Here is a 19,759-nt window from a genome sequence, read left to right as displayed (position 1 = left end):
GGGATTGGCTGGAGCTCGCGAGCTGGGGGGGGGGGGGCGGGGCCTGGAAAGGGAGGGCGCTCGGATGTGAAGTATCTCGCAGGCTCCAAGTTCCCAGAGAGGCGGCGACGCGGCCGATGACAACATTAGGCCGCGACGAGCTCCGGGCCGGGCGGTGGTGGGAGCGGTAGCCCGAGCGGCTGTGGCGTTAGGTTTTACCGCGCCACGAGCCGCAGCGAGAATCGGGCAGAAGAGGGGAAGGCGGAGCCCGCCCTGGCCAGAGGACCGCGGACCCGGAGTTCCCGCCCCCCTCTCGTGCAGAGCCGGCAGCGTCTCCGCGGCAGCGAGCCAGCGCCCTCGGTCTGGGCTCGCGCCCTAGCTCCTGCGGGCTACAGAAGCCGAGAGAAGTTGGGGTCCGCCCGGGCGCGTGCAGGGCCCCGGAGGAACCGGCCCTCTGCTGCCCGCCTCTCCGGGGGCTCCGCACCGGTGAGTGTCACGCCGGTCTCTGAGTCAGGGGCCGATGGGTCTGCACCCTCCTGGGCGACTGCACCCCCTTATCCCCACGTTCTGAGCTTGGCTCGGCGGGGGCTCCCCGCGCCGGAGAGCTCCTCTTCAGTTTCTTTGTCCCTTTTTGGAGTGGGGGATTCCAAAGGCCGGCGGGGGTGGAGTGTTTTGGGGCCCACAGTACGTGCGTGTGCAAACCTTACAAAGCCACGTCAGGGGCCGGGGGTGGTGAGAGCTTTCTGACCACCCTGAGTGCCTCCTCCCGAAGTTTGGGCGGACGGCGGCGGGGTCTCGCCGGAAGCCCCCGCGCGGGGGGGGAGCTGGTGCTTTGTCACTTGGCGCGGTTAAGGCGAGGCTTCGGTTTTTCCTGTGACAGCCTCGGAGGAGGCTGTGCCGCGCACCGCAACCGCACCCGCCCATACAGAGCCGAGTGACACGGTGTCGTTCCTCTAAACTCAGTTCCTGTGGCCGACTTGTAACGTAGGAGGAAGACGAAGCCTTTGTTGTACTTTTAAATGTAATGTTTGTTTCTAAGTCCTTTCTCAGGAGTGGACTCAGGTTCTTAGGAGCTTCACATGGAACACGCTTCTGGTTCATTGAGCCGCCCACTCGAGACCAGCTGAGTGAAGCAACTGTATATGCAGATTTTCCATTCACAAAAGTCATATAACACTCTTCTTTATGAGAGACATCTGCTTTAGGGAACTTGCCTAATTTCATTTTATCTAAATATTGTCTGAAATGATAGATAACTTGGACCCCTCAAACAGATGGGAAAACTTATCTGATGATATTATAAGCATATTTGTGTTAAATAATTTAATGAAGTTTTTGCCTTTCTAATGCTAGAGGACTTTGAGTGACTTCTGATTAGTATGAGAATACTATAGTGGGGTTATTAGTTTTTATTAACTTCCCTTGAAACTTAGCCTCAAATTAGTGCCACTTTAGGTCTTTTCACATAATCATTTAAATGTGTGGGGGTTTTTTGTTATTGTTTTGTTTTTTTGTTTTTGCCTCTTAGGATTTCAAGGAAAACAAGGATTGTAGAGGAATGTGGATGAATTGCTTGTTAGATTTTCTCCATTCCATCAGCTGTAGTCTGCAGTTGATCATGTTAAGAGACTGTGGTCAATTTTTATGCTTGCTAGAAACCTGTTTTACAGTGGAATTATGATCATGCTAATTTTATAGAACAGGTTGGGAAAGGGAGAGTAAGGGTATGGTTTGTCCTTTATAGAAAGAACAGCTAATTTCAAGTATTTGTTGCCCCTTTTTTGATACCAACTATGTATGGAATGACTGTAATATGCCTGTTCAAAGTACTGGGAAAGGGAATAGATGAAACATAAGAACTACCTTTTAGGTCTTTAATTATGGAGTTTAGGTTGTTGCGGTCAAATTCCATGTGGACTGTTTGAGCCACAATACATTGTACACAGCTGCTTAGAACTGGTTGTTTAATTTAAAAAGGGTCATGGTTTATTTCTTTCTTGTTGAATATTAATATGGTATCTGTGATCTGAAAAAGGTGCTGTCCTTTTTAAGTTAGAGTACTATTACATTTTCGAGGCAATCAAATAATGGTTTTTACAGCAGCACATTTATGGCACTTATAAATTTGGCAAGATCTAGTTTCTTGGTTCATTTTTTAATGGAAAACCCTTATACTCTGGGGATAAATAAATTACAATTCTGTGTAATGAAGTTATATTTTAGTTTTGATTTAAGAAAAAAATGATAAATTTTCATTACAAAAGGATCTGTCTTGTTAAAAGACAAATTGCAGAATTTCTTTAGTGAGTACTGTTAGTACATTTAAACTTGTTTTGGTTTATAAATAATCCTTCAAGAGCAGGTTACTTGGAACATGATTGACAGAGTAAGGGATGATACTTAGACATAGTTTTCTGATTTTGTGGAAAAGTCTTATGCTAATAGCAATACCTGAAGTGTTACGGTTGAATATTTATAATATCCAAAGCTGAATGCATTTATAGCAGTGATCTTGTAGAAGGCATATGTCTTACCTTATTTTTTTGAATATGATGTACATATAATCCATAAATATAACATGAATTAAAAAGTCTCTGAGTACTGCATTAAAGTGGCTGGGTGCAAGGAGATTGGTGGAGATGCTCGATTGGAGCAGTTGTGGCTATAGTATCATTTTCTGGTGGATGGGACGCAGGAAGGGATGTCTGGACTAATGTGTAGATGTAGATTTACGTTCCTATGTTGGAAACCCTTGAAAGATTTTAGATCTATCCTTCTTTCTACCTTGGTTCCTCACTCCCACATATTTCTTTGAAGGCATTAAATTGAAGGTCTCATCTGAAAGTTGTGATAGTAGGAATTTTTCCTCCCAGAAAAATGTTACCAAGTACGTAAGCGAGAAAGGTTTCTTCAGAGACCTTGTAAGGAAGGAATCCTTGTTGTAGAACATCATACTCTTCTACCCTATCTTATTTTTACCTTTTAAAAAGATGCAAACAGGGGCGCCTGGGTGGCTCAGTGGGTTAAGCCGCTGCCTTCGGCTCAGGTCATGATCTCAGGGTCCTGGGATCGAGTCCCATGTCGGGCTCTCTGCTCAGCGAGAAGCCTGCTTCCCTCTCTCTCTCTCTCTCTCTCTGCCTTCCTCTCCGTCTACTTGTGATCTCTCTCTGTCAAATAAATAAATAAAATCTTTAAAAAAAATAAATAAAAAGATGCAAACAATGTAAATCATCTGTGATAGCAAGGACCTGTCTTTTTTGTTCACCATTAGCTCTTCAAATGCTTAATAGTACTGAATGAAAAAAGTTTAATTCCAAATATATGGCAGGAGAACAGAGGAGTGTGTGATAATGTAGTCCAGAATAGATACAAGGAGTGAGATGGTAAGGAAGGATGTTGGATTGAGAGGAAGGGAACAGGTCATAATTGGGAAGCTCTTTTAGGGGAAGTAATTCTTGAGTTAGATTTTGGTTAAAGCTGTGTATCTGAAGATAAGCAGGTGTTTTAAGGGGGTAGACAGTATGAACAAAGCATTTACATCGGACTGGGTAATCATGTGGGATTAATAAGCACAATGAGGTTTGGTTTTTTTTTGGTGACATTATGAATAATTTTTCTTTTCCCCTTTGATGGTGACATTATGAATAATTTTTCTTCTCCCCTTACAACTGTTGCCTCTCCCAGATGAAGAGATTAGTATACTTCATAAGAACTAAGATTAGAGTACTTGAATTGTGGAAGTGACAGTGGTATAGTGAAAGCAAGAGCATTGAACTGGGGTGTCAGAAAATTTGAATAAGATTTTTGATTAAATCTTACACAAGCAAGTGTAGGCAAATCTCTGGGCCCTAGTTTCCTCATTTGTAAAAGGACAATAATCCTTACTCTGTATGGTTGTTGGGAGAATAAAATTACATCATGTATATGGAGGGGATCTAACACATAGGAGGACTTCATGTTAAATTGAAACAGATCTTTGTCAGGGGTGCCAGGGTGTCTCAGTCAATTGAGCATCTGACTCTTGATTTTGGCTCAGGTCATGATCTCAGGGTTGTGGGATTGAGCCCCATGTCAGGCTCCACTGGTCATGGAGCCTGCTTGGGATTCTCTCTCCCTCTTTTGCTCCCCACCATGCTTGCTTGCTCTCACTCTCAGGAGGGGAAAAACCCTTTAGATTATTAAAAAATATGTTGGTGTATTTATCATGAACTCTAATATCTACTTGACCTTTGAGTTGACCCTTTAAATTACCTTTACATTTTTGAGTATTAAAATTTTAGATGCTTAGTTTTCTTTCAGTGAAGCATAATGTTTTCTGATAGAAATGAAGCCTAACTTTTTTACTTTAATGTTACCACAGCAATGCTAGATGCCTCAGATTTTTAAAGCTTTAAGTAAGGGATGTGTATGGCTGAAAATCTGAGCCTTTAGGCATTTCTTCCCTAGATAATTTGTTTTTGAAGAAATATCCCATTGCCTATTGTGCCATCTATTCATTGTTGTGAAGAAACGGGATTTTCCAGCTATTAAGTTAAAAAAGAAATTACCAGAAGTATCCTTTATGTGTTTTTAGTGATTTGAGTGACTATAAACCATGCAGGATCTCTACCTGCTGTGCTTTATTTTAGAATTCAATCTTTTTTGATCAGGCTAATGGACTTCTGCCTTATTTCTTATCTAAGCTTTTTGGTCTGGTAGCTGTTCTTTTATAAATCTCAAAATTTCATTATATTTTGTGAACTCTTCATAGTGTTTATAATCCACAGATCAATCTATCTCGTGTATAATATTTGCAAGGGAATTATTTAAAAAACTAAAGAGTCTTGAGTCTTAAAATGAAAAAGAAGCCATTTACCCATCACCTTCCTTGTTCACAAAAGACTGAAAAAAAGAGCAAATGGTTTTGAGCTTGAAGACTCTTTTCAGATAAAAAGGAGAAACTTTTTGATTTAGGGTTGTTAACATGATAGATTCAGAAGGAGATTGTTACAGCTCCTGAAGGTGTCTTAGTAGGCATAGTTGGTAATACTACTACTACTACTACTAATAAATAATATGTGTTGATTACTATGTACCAGTTACAAGTTTAGAAGTATTTGCTATGTTATCACATTTAATCCTCACAATGAGCACCTCCCCCTCCCCATCAGACTTTTTTTTTTCCTTTTTTAAACCTCAGGCACTGAGAGATTAAGTGGTAGATAGTGGAGCCAGGATTTGGACTAAACCAAAGTCTCAGGGAAGCTAAGTGGCAGGTTGTTGAGCCTACCAAAAGGATTTGAATTAGAAGTTTAACCTGAGCTTTAAGAGCCTGTCCTTTTAATCACCACATTATACTGCCTTGTAAAGTTTATTTGCAGTTGCCCCTTATGACAAGTCTGATTTGAAATGAAAATACATTTTGTAATAAGATGCCGTATAGCCTCGATTTTTTAAAAAATTTCACATGTGTTTGACATCCTATTTTGTAAATCTTGGAAATATTTATACTAAAGCAAAAAATTCTTTGTTTGTTCAGCTGCCAATTTCTCACCAGGAAATTCCAAACTAAACTAGAAATATAAGAATATAGTAGATATGGTATTTTAAGGTGACTTGTTAAAATTTTAAAATTCATACTTTCGGGCCTCCTCACTGGCTCAGTGGATTAAAGCCTCTGCCTTAGGCTCAGGTCATGGTCCTAGGGTCCTGGGATCGAGTCCCACATCGGGCTCTCTGCTCAGCGGGGAGCCTGCTTCCCTTCCCCTCTCTGCCTGCCTCTCTGCTTGTGATCTCTGTCAAGTAAATAAATAAAATCTTAAAAAAAAAAAAAACTTCTAAAATTCATACTTTCTAAGAGTAAGACTGATGCATAGACATGGTATGGATAGGTTTTATGTAGAGATATTTGAGGGTCACAGATCTGTGTAATTGAAATCTATTGAAATTTCCAATAAAGTAACTTGTTTTTTGGCTGCCAGATGCCACATATTAGCAGGATTAGTTTATCAGATTACGTAGTTTATTTGTATTTGTATTTTATGCAGTCTGGTATATAAGTTTTGATGGGGTGGGAGTATGGTAGATCTGGGAGAAAGGAGTCTACTCTAAGTAACATTACTGAGAAGGAGTAAGGAGGTGGAATGCCTTGGACATGAGGCATGGGTACACTTTTACAGTACAGAGTGGGGTTAGGGAATTCTGAAGACCAGCTTTGCTTACTGTTTAATTTTGCCTATTGTTTGGACTATAATATTTAAAGTCAGCAATCCAGAAGTAAAGAAAAATAGTGCTGTGCATCATAGTGGGGAATTTGTAATAGTTCTTAGACTGCTTTGCAAGATGTGAATGCTTTATGAATGATCCTGGAAGGACTCTCTTACTACCTATTATTTTAGAAATCTAAAGAGGCAGAATAACGCAGGCTTTAGAGCCAGACTGCTTAAATTCACAGCCTTTACAGCCACTTACTACCTTATTAACCCAGTACCTGGTCTGGCACTGACCTACTGTGCTGATAGTGGAATAAGATGGTGTTTTGAGGCAGAGTAAGGCCCAGAGATGCACCCTATGAGTTTCCATTGGTTCTTAGATAGTATGAAAGAGATCTAGAAGTTTTCAGAAAATCCTAGTGAAAGAAATAGAAGTTAACAGTGGGAGCCAACAAACTTGTTATTAGATTACTACTGTGAAGGGAGAGACCATGCAGTGATGATTGGGGGTGGGGGGAGGGCAACTGCCAATTTGGTGCAATGCCCACCAAAATTTGTGTTTTCTCTTGCTCCAGTACAGTAAACACTGGGAAGTGGTTACTCAGCCAGGCATGCGTTTCTGTCATTTTGTCCTCTTTCCTTGTCATCCCTCTCAGCATCTAGGTAGAGCCATGTATGTGACTGATTTTTACTAGTGGAATGTGAATGGAAATGATGTGTTTTCACTTCTGGGTAGAGGTGACAGAAAAGCAGGTGTTCTTTCTCTAACTTCTTTTTTCTAGTCCAAGAAATATAGAGCACTTAGAGGGTGGAAGGATCTAGAGTCTTTAAATTACCATGTAGAAAAAGTTGTGCACAGGTTGTAATTTTATTTTATTTATTTATTTTTATTTTATTTTATTTTTATTTATTTGACAGAGAGAGAGAGATCACAAGTAGGCAGAGAGACAGGCAGAGAGAGAGAGGAGGAAGCAGGCTCCCCGCCGAGCAGAGAGCCCCATGTGGGGCTCGATCCCAGGACCCCAAGATCATGATCCGAGCCGAAGGCAGAGGCTTAACCCACTGAGCCACCCAGGCACCCCCAGGTTGTAATTTTAATGAGAAATTTCAGTTGTGTAAAATTACTGTAAGCACGGGCTGCATGGAATGGGTAGTTGAGCTCCCAACATCCATTGGATGTTGTTTCAGAATATTCGTCAACATGTGCCATTATGACTCTCCTAAACCTCTGAAGCCCATGAGGACACAGAATGTAGAGCCCATGGATCTACATTCAGATCAATCATAAATACTTACTGCACCCATGAAAACTTTCCTACTATGCCCAAATACCATTATAAGAATGAGGAGCTGTGAGAAACTGTAAACATTTTTCTATGGAAGTCTGAAAAGTTCTTATAAAGCAGGGTTTCTCCAAATTGGCACTGTTGACATTTTGGGTCAGATAATTCTTTGCTATGAGTGGCTGTCTTTTGCATTGTGGTATGTATAGCAGCATCCTGTTCCTCTATCCATTAGATACCAGTAGCATCTCCCCTTAATTATACAACCAAAAATGTCTCCAGACATTGTTAAATGTCCTCTGGGGACAGAATCGCCGCTGGTAGAGAACTACTGCCTTAAAAATTGAGTTAACCTGAAAAATTATTTTAAGCTGAAAGACACTTTACCTTTATTCTAAAAGATGGAGTTCATGGGGGATGTTTGTGAATATGCAACAAAGGAAGCTCTGTTGTTTTTATAAAACACACTGCTTTCTATTGAATGTTAATCTACACGTATTTATCGATTTAGACATTATCTGAATTTTCCATTTTTTTCTTTCTTTCCTTTTCTTTCCAAACTTCTTATTACTTAAACACATTACACCCTTTCCCCTGCCCCCATTTATAACCCCAGCTGTCATGTCCACAAGTTCTCTTTAATTATGAAAACCGATAAATAGTTTCAATATTATGACTTGTAAATATTAGTTAATGCTGGGCTTGGTAGTATGCCCAGATTATGATTTCTACCCTTAGGCACCTGAAGAAACATGTCCATAATAAAATCAAGGTCTAGTGGATTTTATTTTACTTATTTTATTAACTGCTCAAAATCTAGCCATTAAATTAAAAAAGAAATGGACATGACTTCCTGCTTTCTTGGTGTTTCTAACCAGCCTTTTTCTTGATTGCCTTTATTATAGTTTCCTCTCCCCCTCAACTCTTCAGCATATTGCATTTTATAGTGTGTTCCCTATTTTTCTGGAGTTGCCTCTAGTTCTGCCTCAGTTTGGACTAGCTGCCTTTTAAGTCTCTTCTGGGAATCTCCTTTTGAATTGAATCCATTTTATTTTAGATCTTTTTTTTTTTTTCCCTAAATTTATTTGATCTTTTTTTTCTGGAGTCCCCAAGGATCTTCCTGAGAAAGTGTGTTTGAGAGGCAAACTTTCTGAATTATCCTGAAAAAAATGTGAGAGGCAAACTTTCTGAATTACTCTATGTACAAGTTATCTTCATCCTAGTCTAATATTTGACTGATAGCTTGGCTGGGCACTGTACTGTAGGTTGCAAGCAATTTTCCTTTAGAACTCTGAAAGCATTGCTTGATTGTCTTCTAGCATCCAGGAAGCCATATGTCATCTAATTCACTGTGGGTTTGTGGGGGTTTGTTTTTTTAATAAGGTGATCTGTTCTTTATTCTGTCCGAATAAAGGTTTTTAATTTTATTTTGGTTGTTTCTTCTAGGCACTCAGTTGTCCTTATTGTCTAAATGAGATTCTTCTAACTTTAGGAACTTCTTATCTATTATATCTTTGATGTCTTTCTCCCTTCATTTTGTCTATTTCCCCAGTAGTAAGCAGATAATGTCTCCTGGATTGATCCTTTTTGTCTCATGTTTACTTTCCTATCTTGCGAATCTCTTTGCTCTATGCAGGGGAATTTTTTCCCCCCTAGTTTTTTTGGCTGATTTTTTGGGGACAGGTAATCTATGAATTTTCTTGTTCTCTTTTTCTTTTCTTCCTATCATTCTCTTCTGTTTCAGTTGTAATACTACCTCTAGTCTTAGAATATGTAAAATAGATTTTTAAAAGGTATTTTGTGGGGATGCCTGGGTGGCTCAGTCAGTTAAGCATCTGCTGCCTTCTGCTCAAGTCATGATCCCTAGGGTCCTGGGATCACATCAGGCTTCTTGCTCAGTGCGGGGCAGGGGGGTGTTGCTTCTCCCTCTGCCTGCTGCTGCCATGGTTGTGTGCACGCCTTCTCTCTCTCTGACAAATAAATAAATAAAATCTTAAAAAAAATACCTTGTGTTCCCTCAACTATCTACTTTTCCACTCTGGTCACTTTAAGTGTTTTTGTAATTATTTTTCATGCTTAGTTTTCCTTATATGACTAGTGTTTCCTGGTTGTCCTTTCATGTTTCAGAAAGCAGGACTGTGTTTCTGGTCTGGGTCGCCCTTCTCCCACTCCGTTCCTTGGACTGTTATCCCTACTAGTTTTGCATTAGAATAGGAATTGTGGCCACAGCACCTAAGGGGCTGGACAGTACAGGGTAGGGCCTGTCTCTTGGCAAACATTGTTTTAGGGTAGAAGGGAGAAGAGCTAGCTTCTAGCCTGTGGACCCTCTAAATGCCTGATGAAAAAGGTTTATTACTTTGCCAGCATTGCCACTTTAGTCTTACAGTAATTCATTTATCTTAGAGAAAAGCAGAGTATCTTTTTACCTGGGGGTAAATGTCAGTTGCTTAGGTGTTGCTTGGAGATGGAGATGGGGGATGGGAAATGTAGTTAGTTGTTTCGTAGACAGTCAAGTAATGTTTAATTCTGGTTTTGGCCCTACTATTTTCACCCTTCGCTGTATCATGTAGTTTGCAATCATGCCTCTCTGGAGTCCTGTCAGACATATGGGTTCCCACCATTTTGCATCACTTACAAGGTATAAGAAGGGTGTAGTTGGCTTGTTACATCTATTTATCTATCCATCTCTGTACACACATATACATACATATACACACATTCTACCCCATCTCCAATTTTAAATTTATTTGCTCTTACATTTTTTTTTTTCTGTATGAATTGTTTTTATTTCAATGGGATAGTTGGGGTAACTGGAGGGAAATTTTATATATAGTCTACCATTTTTTTATTACAGTCCTTTTCTAGCTTCTTAAACATAAGGTATATAGAACTATTGAATTATTTATTTCTTCAATTTATTTTTTTGAACTAATTTTTTAAAGGCAGGCATATTCATGGGAATTATCATGATACTGTTAAAATACAGTATTGTTCCTTAATTATTGATTTATATAGGTGTTTATATCTCTATACCAGTTTGTCCTAAAACTTGTACTCTTTTTGAATTCTTGTTTGCCTCTTAGTTTTTCTGATTCCTTTTCTCTTGTCATCTACTCCAATTTGCACATATCATTACGATTCTCTTGCCATTTTCTACTTTGCTTCTTGGAAACTGAGTAAGACCATTTAGAATTGTGCATAAAATAGTGCCTTTGCTCCAGAGAATGGCCTGTTAGCTTTATTACATGGCTCTTGTGATATTTTGATTATTGAGGTATCTTTACTTATTTTCTGTTTCTTAACTGTATCCAGGCTGGTGAGATATTATTCTTTTTTTATTTACTTCTCTGCTTTAATTGTTATAGCTACTTTGGTTCAGTAGTTATTGATAGTTTTCTCCATTTTTTTTCTATTCTACCTTATAATCTCTGGTACTGTTTAAGTGTTGAATTTAAATTGCCTAGCTAGGGTGCCTGGGTGGTTCAGTGGGTTAAAGCCTCTGCCTTCGGCTCAGGTCATGATCCCAGGATCCTGGGATCGAGTCCCGCATCGGGCTCTCTGCTCGGTGGGGAGCCTGCTTCCTCCTCTCTGGCTGTCTCTCTGCCTACTTGTGATCTCTCTCTTTGTCAAATGAATAAATAAAAAATCTTTAAAAAATAAAATAAAATAAAATAAATTGCCTAGTTAGTTCATTGAAGGCCTTAGTTTTCATCTCCTCCTTTCATTTTATATTCATAAAAATTTCCCAGCATTCTTACAAAATTTCTTCAACCTGTTCTCTTTTTTATTTCCCACTCTCCTTTTCCTGAATCTTTAGGTACCACATTGATTGTAAGTTATCCTGGGCAAATAAATTTAAATTCATCTGTTTCTTTCCCTTCTCTTCTGTGGTATTGCTCCATTTCCCCATTAATCTTTTTAAGTCTTCTCTCATGAGACTTCGTAATTCTTTCTTCTATAGCTGTGATTTCTATGCTGGAATGTGTTTCTATGATTAGAGTTATAATTCTCCTGCAATCAGAACTTTTTACAATCCAGATTTAAGAAATGCTGACGACTTTGCTATTGAAATCTTGTCAGAAGGGTTGTGATTCAGACGGCTTGTTAAACCCCCAGATTTGGCCTGATTACATAAGATCTTATAGGACCTTCATAGTAAATACTTAATTGAAATTAAAATAGTTTAGAAAATAAATTGGCTCTTGTCCAGTTTCTTTCTACATATATATACATATATATATGTTTATATATTCCTAATATAGGGGAAGTCAGTGTTGTAAGTATTCCCTAATGCAGTGGTTATCTATTTACTGATTATTTGTGAACTTCTTTATATTCTGTGAAACTCTTTATTTTTAGAATTCAGAGATTAGATTAGGTAGTAGTTGTTTTACTTTAGGTCTCTTTCTTTACCTTTTTTACATATCCTTAACATTTTTTCCTTTCAGATATCTGTTGTCATGATTAATTTCCTTCTTGATTGGCTCATTACAGTATCCTTTATTGTTTGATTATGTTTATAGTTTTGGTACTTTTTCTTACTGTTCCTGAAATTTTAAACTATAATCTTTAGCATTATATAGATAATATTGTACTACTTTCAAAGGTTTGGTTGTTTGGGAAATTATGGTTTTTATATCTTCATTTTCCCAAGAATTTATCATTACGATGTAGGAATTAAAAGAAAATAATATTCTGTCACTATTGAGAGAAAACTCCTCAGGAAAAATAGAGATTCATTTAAAAGGTTGATTACTTAACATATTTAGTTTTTTAACAAGTAGGATTTCATTTCTTCTGTTATCTTAATTCAAGGTAGTAGTAATTAGCCTCTTCAAACTCAGAAGATTAAATTAATCAGTGATACATTTTGTGGCTTTGAGGCAGATTATGATTTTAATTAAAATTCAGAAAATGTGTTTTTTTAGAATTCTCAAGAATTTTTTCATTGTATTGATCAGTTTTCAGAATAGAATTTCCGTATGAGACTTTATCTCCATAGTTTTGCATATTTGGTAGTCATTTTTAAAGTATTAAAATTGTATTGGTTCTCATAGATCCTTTTTGACTCAGCATGCAGAACTGTAATTATGTGTCTTGTTTACTCACATGATAAATTAAAGATGATGAGTACTTTGGTTGCGGTAATTTATACCTAGAATTCAAAACCCAGAAGCATCTAGGCCTAGATGCCAGAGTTAGGCACTCAAATACTAATTTTCTTTTATGTCCAAGATAGAAAGCCATTCTTAGTCTCTATCAAAATATGAAGAAACTGTTTTTGGGAATGAATAAGAAAATCAATAATAAAATTTTTTTAGATTGTCTCGAATTAATTTTAGATCTTGCATTTTGAGCTTTGATCCTTGATAAAGAACTCTTAGCTGAAGTATGGGCATTACTTTTAGGAAATTAGGTAACTCTTTGGCTTACTGTACCGGTTGCCACACTTAAAAAATGAGAAGCACGTTTATTTTTTCCCAGTATCTTGATTTAAGATAAGGTTCATACTTTCCTTAAAAAAGAACCTTTCGGGGCGCCTGGGTGGCTCAGTGGGTTAAGCCACTGCCTTCGTTCGGCTCAGGTCATGATCTCAGAGTCCTGGGATCGAGCCCCGCATCGGGCTCTCTGCTCAGCAGGGAGCCTGCTTCCCTTCCTCTCTCTCTCTGCCTGCCTCTCTGCCTGCTTGTGATCTCTCTGTCAAATAAATAAATAAAATCTTAAAAAAAAAAATAAAAAAGAACCTTTCAAGAAACTGAAAATTTATGCATAATCGGGTAGTTTTAGCTGTAATTTAAAATACCTAGCTTTAAGAAAAAAGACATAAAATCCAAGAGAGACATTTAATATATAGAACTAAGTTATTAATACGTGATTGCCAGTATCATATTTGTAAGTACTGCCCTTATGTGGTCTTGATTTGTTACTGTCTCAGAAACTCTCTTTGAAACCCTCTGTCAAAGGCTTGGGCAACATAACATTATAAACACCAACTGATTTAGTAAACAGATGCACTGGGAGAATAAGAAACCTGCCAAAAGTATTGTCTTTCCTACTAAGTAACTCTGTGACCTTGGCAAACCACTTAGTCTTGTGGGTCTTAGTAAAATGGAGAACTTGGAACAGATAGCTTCTTAGGTTCTTTTGAGGATTCCTTGAAGATGTCAGGGGCTAGAATTCCAGTTAGACCATATCCTTATAATAGCTCTGAAATAATGGTATTACTACCATTTTACCGATGCTGTTATTCATGTTGTACAGACTCCATGTTCATATAGCATGCTCACTTACGTAGCTACTAAGGGGCCAAGTAAGAAGTTGAGCCTTGGCCTATCTCATTCTATATTCATATTCTATTTAGTATACCATATTAGAGTAGACCACCAGGTTTTATTTCTAAAACTTGTTTCATTTCTTAATCTTTTAGTTTATAGTAAATGTGCTTATGCTTTAATGCATTTGTTATTCAGCAAAACTAGAAGTCATGGATCAGGCCTATCCATGAATTGTGCCCAAAGTGGAAATGGGACTGATTTTTAAATAAATATAATAGAACATATTTATCTAAGAGATGATTGGTGTGTCTGTTCAGAGTTATCTTGAATTTATTTCAGCAGTGTCACTTGTTCAGAAACACTTTTGGAACTATTCTTTCTGTATTTCTTAGGTTGCTCAGCATTAGGTTTTTTTTTTTGTTTTGTTTTTTTGAGAGACGGGGAGAGGGAGAGAGACTCTCAAGCAGCTCCATTCCCAGTGTGGAGCCCAATGTAGGGCTCGATCTCACCACCCTGAGATCATGACCTTAGTGAAAATCAGAGTCAGATCCTTAACTGAGTTAGCCACCCCAGTGTTCCCTTATTCTTTTAACCTACATTCTGTGGGGGCAGTTGACATCTTTTGAGAATGGATTTGATCTGTGGAAAAGTGGGAAGTCATTCTGAACCAAGTCTCAAACATAAAATTAGGCTTCAAAATGAGGAATGTCATTTTTGGTTAAAAATAAGCAGACCAAAGGGACAAAACCTATTATCCTAATGTCTCTTGTAAGGTAGTTAAGGAAGTGATTAGAAAAGAGCAGTCCCAAATGTTTTGTGTGATGACAACTTGAAATAGCCTCTAAAAATGACTACTCTGAATGGAGTTTAACCTTTATTTGGCTATAAATTCTAGTATATTAAAGTTATATCTTAAGGTAGTTATACCTGTTCTGTTTGCCACTTAGGTTAGTGCTATGCTGACTTAGCATGCACTTTAGAGAAGAAGAGTTGATGAATCAATTACAGATAGCAGATACTCTTTCCATTTTAAAGAAGATGAGAATCTATAGAACATTTATTTGCACAGTAATTTAATTCTGGTTATATTAATATTATGTAATTTGTGGTTATCCACATAAGGATTTAATTCTAGACAGCTACACCATCCCACTTTCTGGCGTGAACTAAAACTACTTTTCTTGCTAAGCCTGAATGTACTGTGATGCAAGCTTACATGTAAATTTATTTTTGTGCAAAAATTATCTTTGGCTGCCTTGTATACTTATATATTAGTGAATGGCTTTTAGATATTAGTACTTTTTTAGTGCAGTTACTAAACAGTAATCTGTATATCTGGCTGCATAGGAACTTGTGATAGGAAGATTTCATTTTACCTTTTGAAGGTATTATTTTTCTAGATTTTGAACTTCCAGATAGTGGAGTTTAATGAAGCCTCCTTATTTGTGGGATCAAAGGATAATAAAAAAATGCTTCTAATCCCCCCCCCCTTTTTAAAGATTTTACTTACTTATTTGACAGACAAAGATCACAAGTAGGCAGAGAGGCAGGCAGAGAGAGAGGAGGAAGCAGGTTCCCTGCTGAGCAGAGAACCCGATGTGGGGCTCAATCCCAGGACCCTGGGATCATGACCTGAGCCGAAGGCAGAGATTTTAACCCACTGAGCCATCCAGGCACCCCTCTAATCCCTTTTTAATAATACTTTTCCTTTTCGGGTTTCAAAATAATGTTATAAGACCATTAATTCAACAGGTCACTATGCAGGGGTCTAAAAATTTAGTGGGAACTAGATAGACATGTGACCTCTTTTAGCTTGTATTTGTGGGAAGGTGTGGAATAGATAGCAAACTACTAATTGCACAATTCACTGTGTAATTACCATGTGGAGAGTGCTAAAAGCAAGAAATATAGGGCAATATAAGAGTGGGGGAGGGGAGCCAAGGAAGGTGACTTGAGCTGGGGAAAAAAAGAATATTTCTGGCAGAACATCTTGTTTAAATATCCTGGAACAGCACTTGGCTTTTGCTAGGAACTGAAAGAGTCCACTGTGGCTGGAGAGTTAAGAAAAAAAAAAAAAAGAAAGAAAAAGAAATGATAACAGTGTGGTGCAGTAGGCAAAGGTTAGGTCATGTAAGGCTTGATAGAACATGTTAAGGATTTTGATTTTTGTCTCAAGATCCCTGGGGAAACCATTGGGATATTTTAAACAAAGGATCATGAAATCATCAGGATTAGAATGACCACTATGAATGCTGTGTAAAGAATGGTTTGGAGGCAGCCTGGCTGCATGCTGGGAGACCCATTAAGTTGTGTTGAAATTAAGGTATCTGTAATTTATCTGAGAGAGAATCATGTAGGCCAATGGTTCTCAAAGTGTGTGTCACTGGGGAACTAATTAGAAATGCAGATTCTTAGGTTTCTGCTCAGACCCACTGAATCAAAAATTTTGCAGGTGGGTCTCAGAAATCTGGTTTTTGAACAAGCCTTCTAGATGGTTCTGATGCATCCTAAAAGTTTTTGAACTTTGCAGGTCATTAGATATGTGGCTTGAATGTAGGAGAAAGTTCTAGGCTGGTAGTATGGATAAAGAGCTACTGCATGGAAGTGGTAGTTGAAAGTGAGGGAGAGAGAAGAGGTTCCAATAGGATGAAACCCTGAGATACTTTAGTCCCAGACAGAGTGAAGGGAGCTAGTGAAGGAACCGAAAAATGATTGGTTAGGGGGACTAGAAGGTCAGAAGAGTCTTTGAATAAGGGTGTGGCAGATTAAGCGTTAAATTTGTCAGTAAATGATCCTTGTGTAATTGTAGTGGAATTACAAGGGTAGGCACCAATGTCAACAAATTGAAAAAGAAATGGGGAGAGGAGTGAAAGAAATATAATTTACTCATTTAAGACATCCCTTACTTTTTGGACAGATATTTAATACTCCATAATTATAGGAAATAAAAGTAAATAACTTTGAGGGACACCATAAATAACCTTGAGGAACAGCATAAGAGTCTGTGGAGAACTCTAATAAAATATTGTTTGGACTTACAGATTCTGAAATTCATAATTTACATGGAGGAATGAGCATCATTATCTTTAGTAAAATAATAGTAAAATAATAGTTAAACTATGTGGGGGGTGTGGGGGCGTGGAGAGTATGTTTAGCCTACCAAGAATGATGTTTTTTAACATGATCAAAATGACTTTAGCAGTATGCATTTATATAAAAATAATTTTTAAATTACAAATACTCTTACTCATTACAAATACATTAATTCACTTTTTATTACTACTGTGTATCTAAAGGAAAATGTCTTTAAATTAATTTTATAATTCAGTCTTTTACTTAAATTACCTTAATTTTTCAGAATTATTCTAACATATTAATGCTGTGCTATTCTTTTTTTTTTTAAGATTTTGTTTATTTATTTGACAGACAGAGATCACAAGTAGGCAGAGAGGCAGGCAGAGAGAGAGGAGGAAGCAGGCTCCCTGTTGAGCAGAGAGCCCGATGCGGGGCTCCATCCCAGGACCCTGGGATCATGACCTGAGCCGAAGGCAGAGGCTTTAAACCACTGAACCACCCAGGCGCCCCAAGGCTGTGCTGTTCTTAAGGGAAGACCACATTTAATGTGAAGAAAAGTTAAGATAATCTGAAGGTGAACTCCATTGCATAGTAATATCTCTGGAGTGTGTGTGTGTGTGTGTGTGTGTGTGTGCGCGTGCGTGCGCACGCACGTTCATGTGTATGTGTGTCCACACACACTAACACATAGGAGTGGGGTGGAGGAGAGACAGGGAGAGAGGGAGATTGAGACCTAAACCATTTCAAAATGCATTTTCTTTTCTGGGTAAATTATGTATTTGTATTTCTAAATTTTTTATTTATTTAAAATTTTAGGTAGACTCCATCCCCAACCCAACTCAGAATTCTGAGATCAGGAGTCGCACACTCTACCAACTGAGCCAGCCAGGTGCCCTAGTTTTTTTTCTTTTTTTTTAAAGAAAAAATTAGGTTATTATGTCAACATGTGTTGACTATAAAATTCAACAGCTACAGAAACTCAAAGTTTCTGCTGTTACTAGACCACACTTTATGTTCAAAATAGCCCATTTATTAGCAGTTTGATATTATTATTCTAGATAGTCTCCTTACTCCCTACTCCCTGTACCCTGCCTGTATGGATACACCTGTATGTTAATTCTTAAAAAAGAAACAAGCAAACAAACATAAACCTAGTATTATGCTGTTTTCAGGGTTTTTTTTTCTTTTTTCTTACCAATCAGTACATCTTAAATCTAAAAGGCTAAATTCTAAATATTCCTTCCATTGACTTTATATTTTGTTCTTAGAACATTAGTCCAGGACTTAAGAGACTTGCATTATGGTTTCTTTTGGCTTCATGATCTTGGGCAAGTCACTTAGCCCTTCTCTTTTTAGTTTCTTCATCTGTAAAATTTAGAGATGGTGAGTGGTTGACTTGAAGGTTTCTGATAGCTTTAAAATTTGTTTAGGAATGCTAGGATTTCAAAGGGCAGACATTTCCTTCAATTTTATATGAAAAGTGATTATCTTAATCCACCTGTGAATGCCTCATGGGAGTAGTTGCCAAGTTAAAAACATAGTAGTTTGGGGAGGAAACACTAATACTAGAAACAAGATTAAAAAAATAATATCTAATCATTTACTAGGGTACTTACTTAGCAGGCATACCTGATGCTTTTAGGGAAGCGTTGACCAAAACAGAAACAAAAGGGTTTTCACAGAACTGATTAAGTTTTTGCACTAAAAATTTATATCACTCTTTGGGGGGTGTGGGATGTAGGTGGGTCAGGGTTTGGTTTTACTCACTGAGTACTAATGGCAGATGAGACAAATGGAACTTACGGCCCTGCTCAGTGTTTTTTTCTCCACATCAGATGGGTAATGTGCCAAGGTGGTAACAAGGATTGAGGGAGGCACATGTCACACAATGGTGTGAACACCCAATCATCATGCTTACTGCACAGCATTTTTTTTTTTTAAGATTTTAACTTTATTTGACAGGCAGAGATCACAAGCAGGCAGAGAGGCAGGCAGAGAGAGAGGGGGGGAAGCAGGCTCCCCGCCAAGCAGAGAGCCCGACACGGGGCTCGATCCCAGGACCCTGAGATCACGACCCGAGCCTAAGGCAGAGGCCTTAACCCACTGAGCCACCCAAGCGCCCCTGTACAGCATTTTTTAAGGAATTGTGTCACCTTCTCACATAAGTGTCTTATAAAAGCCAAGGTATTAGGAGTAGGAGTCATTGGTATGTGGCTGGGAGCTGTGTTATGTATTCAGGAAACACTTGAGAAGGCAAAGAAGTCTTAGTTTAAATAATTTTTTTTTTAAATTTTATTTATCAGAGAGAGCACGCACAAGCAGGGGGAGCAGCAGGCAGAGAGAGAAGCAGGCTCCATGCTGAGCAAAGAGCCTGATGTGGGACTTGAACCCAGGAACCTGGAATCATGACCTGAGCTGAAGGCAGACCCTAAACTGACTGAGACACCCAGGGATTCCCCCCCTTTCCCCCCAGCTTCTTAAAAGATTTATTTATTTTTAAAGGGGGTGCAGAAGGGCAGAGGGAGAGAATCTCCTGAAGACTCCCCGCTGAGTGTGGAGCTTGAGATAGGGGCTCAATTCCACTCTGAACTGAAACCAAGAATTGGATGCTCGACCCACTGAGCCACTCAGGTGCCCTTTAGTTTAAAGAATCTGAGTGAAAGTGTTCAGCTCTTGAATTAGCATTATTTTCTTGTTATTAATATTATTAATATTATTATATAATAATGTTATTAATATAATATATAATTATAAAATATATAATATATAATATATAAAACATATAGAATAATATATATATTATATATATATAATAGTTTTGGGGGTGCTTGGGTGGCTTAGTTGGTTAAGCATCTGCCTTTGGCTCCGGTCATGATCCCAAGGTCCTGGGTTCGAGTCCTGCATTGGGCTCCTTGCTCCGCAGGGAGTCTGCTTGACCCTCTCCCTCTGCCACTCC

The 19,759-nt window shown here is 38.3% G+C and overlaps 1 protein-coding gene and 1 pseudogene across 4 annotated transcripts in view; one reads left to right on the top strand and one right to left on the bottom strand.

The window, feature by feature from the left end:
- Positions 1–57: 57 nt before the first annotated feature.
- OSBPL8 (oxysterol binding protein like 8) overlaps positions 58–19,759 on the top strand; it is a 169,185-nt gene continuing 149,483 nt past the window's right edge. For all 4 annotated transcript variants that reach the window (XM_047742863.1, XM_047742862.1, XM_047742861.1 and 1 more), the window contains exon 1: positions 58–465. The gene's annotated coding sequence lies outside the window, so the exon portion shown is untranslated. The remainder of the gene's footprint in view (positions 466–19,759) is intronic.
- On the bottom strand, positions 18,633–18,731 carry LOC125108143 (uncharacterized; annotated as a pseudogene).

The sequence above is a fragment of the Lutra lutra genome, chromosome 8, assembly GCF_902655055.1.
Source record: "Lutra lutra chromosome 8, mLutLut1.2, whole genome shotgun sequence".
Taxonomy (NCBI): domain Eukaryota; kingdom Metazoa; phylum Chordata; class Mammalia; order Carnivora; family Mustelidae; genus Lutra; species Lutra lutra.
This window is presented reverse-complemented; position numbering and strand designations above follow the sequence as displayed.